The 2,596-nt window shown below is 42.1% G+C and overlaps 1 pseudogene; it reads right to left on the minus strand.

Annotated features, from left to right (window-relative positions):
- Positions 1–245: 245 nt before the first annotated feature.
- Positions 246–632, minus strand: LOC100974153 (ubiquitin-ribosomal protein eL40 fusion protein-like; annotated as a pseudogene).
- Between the last annotated feature and the right edge of the window lie 1,964 nt (positions 633–2,596).

The following is a 2,596-nucleotide window of genomic DNA, read 5'->3' on the forward strand; positions in this document are numbered from 1 at the left end:
CAGGCAGCTGAAAGAAAATAAACCACCGATGAGAGCCCTGGGCTTAGCCCTTGTTCTGTCACCAATTCAATATCGACTGGGGTGAGCCACTTAGCCTCTCTAGTTCTGTTTCATCAACTGCAAAAAAAAAAGGTGTGTTGAATTGTTTTGTCTTTTTTTTTTCCAGTCAATGAAAGGGACACTTTATTGAGGCCCCAGGGCCATGGGGCCTGGGCAGGAGGCTGCCCTTGGGGGAAGGAAGAGCCTTATTTGATCTTCCTCTTGGGGCACAGGTTGTTGATGTGGCCTCACTTCTTGCGGCAGTTGACAGCACGGGGGTGCAGGCGAGCACAGCACTTGCGGCAGATCATCTTGTCGCAGTTGTATTTCTGGGCAAGCTGGCAGAGGGAAGGCTCAATAATGCCACCTCACAGGTGCAGCCCCAGGTGCAGGATGGACTCTTTCTGGATGTTGCAGTCTAAGAGAGTGCGGCCATCCTCCAGCTGTTTGCCCGCAAATATCAGACGTTGCTGGTCAAGTGGAATGCCCTCCTTGTCTTGAATTTTGGCCTTGACATTCTCAGTGGTGTCACTGGGCTCGACCTCGAGGGTGATGGTCTTGCCTGTGAGGGTCTTCACAAAGATCTGCATCTCTGCGTCCGTAGCTCAGCCACCTCACTCTTGTTTTGTCTTTGATTCCCTTTAAGTTCAGACAATCTGTGGTTTTCTAAATTAGACAGTTAGATAAAAGATCAGGCCAAGTCACTTCCAAAAATGTCTGAGCTCTGGATCAGGTACTCAGGAGGAATATATATTTTTTCATGATGTTTCTTCCCCAAACTCTTCATAGGGGAAGGGAGCAGAGACAAGACTGCAACTGGTCTGAATGCAACAAGAATTTAAGCCAGTGCTGTCCTTAAAAAACTCAGCTTTAGCCATTGGCACCAATGTGGGCAACATGGCTTTGCAGGAAACCAGATCCAAGTATGCAGAAGATCAAAAGCTTTACTCCACTGAGACCAGAAAAAGGCACATTTCTCAGACACTCTTCTCTATGGAATTTAAGATCTTGTGACATCCTGCCTAATTTACACCCTAAACACCATTAATTTCAGGCCAGTGACAGCCCCAGATCAATAAATACTCATATCATAGTAAATCAGAAAACAATGTTAATAGCACCAAAAATTGCTTTATATGGCAGCAACTGTATTTATTCACCATATGTATTACTAATAAAATACAGAGAAGGTAAGGGCTTAATATGTCATTCTGTGAGTTTTTATTTTTAACACAGACTATTTTTAATCAAATTCAAAAGATTTCCTCAATGATCCCCTGGCTCTAGAGCAACTAAGAACATTCATCAAGAGAAAGACATTAGGGCAGGTTTTTAACAAATGAGAAATAAAGTCATTCTCTAGAAAAGATGAGGGTTTAAGACATAATTATTAGGTCTTGAAAGCCTTGAAATTAAAGCCAGTACTAATACTGGCTTTCAAGTCCCATATTGTTTAGTGGGTATATTAGTCAGGGTTCGTTAAAGGGACAGAACTAATAGGATAGATGTATATATAAAGGGGAGTTTATTAGAATTGACTCACACAATCACAAGGTGAAGTCACACAACATGCTGTCTGCAAGCTGAGGACCCAGAAAGGCAGTCTGAGTCCAAAAACCTCAAAAGTAGGGAAGCTGACAGTGCAGCCTTCAGTCTGTGGCCGAAGGCCCGAGAGCCCCTGGAAAATCACTGGTGTAGGTCCAAGAGTTCAAAAGCTGAAGAACTTAGAGTCTAATGTTCGAAGGCAGGAAGCATCCAGCACAGGAGAAAGATGGAGGCTGGAAGACTCAGCAAGTCTTCTCTTTCCATGCCTGATTTTATGCTGGCAGCTGATTAGATGCTGCCCACCCGATTGAGGGTGGGTCTGCCTCTCGCAGTCCACTGACTCAAAGGTTAATCTCCTTTGGCAATACCCTCACAGACACACCCAGGGACAATAATTTGCATCCTTCAATCCAAACAAGTTGACACTCAGTATTAACCATCATAGTGGATAAAGTACAATACTTGCTTTCAAGTCCCATATTGCATAATTGTTGTATTTTGTATTAATTCATGTTGGCACATATTATGGAAATTTCAAGGACTCTCTACCAATGAGTTTCTCCTTATCAGCAGATGTCCATGAGGAAGATGGCAGGAAAACTCATTCATCAGAAGAAATGTAGCTCATGACTATGATCGCTTTCCCAGCTCCAGCACTGAAGTCCCAACTTCACAATTTTTTGCCTTTCCAATATACAACATTACCTACCTGGCATCTTACTTTATGTTCATACTAAACAATGAAATTGGTGAAATGGGAAGTTCAATATCTAAGTTACAGTTCTTCCCAAACACATTAAACCATATAATACCTATTTAAAATGTTTATTCCAGCACCCCTTAAAATTATGCATTATGCACTCACACAACAAGTTGATCTGTAACTTTCAAAGTGTGTTGACTGTAATTTGGGTTTCAGCATTCATCACTTATCAAATACTCAGTTAATATCTGCCCTATAGATATAAAATAAATACTCCACAGTCCTTGCCACAATAGTCACCATATAGTG

Source organism: Pan paniscus, chromosome 6, assembly GCF_029289425.2.
Source record: "Pan paniscus chromosome 6, NHGRI_mPanPan1-v2.0_pri, whole genome shotgun sequence".
Lineage (NCBI taxonomy): Eukaryota > Metazoa > Chordata > Mammalia > Primates > Hominidae > Pan > Pan paniscus.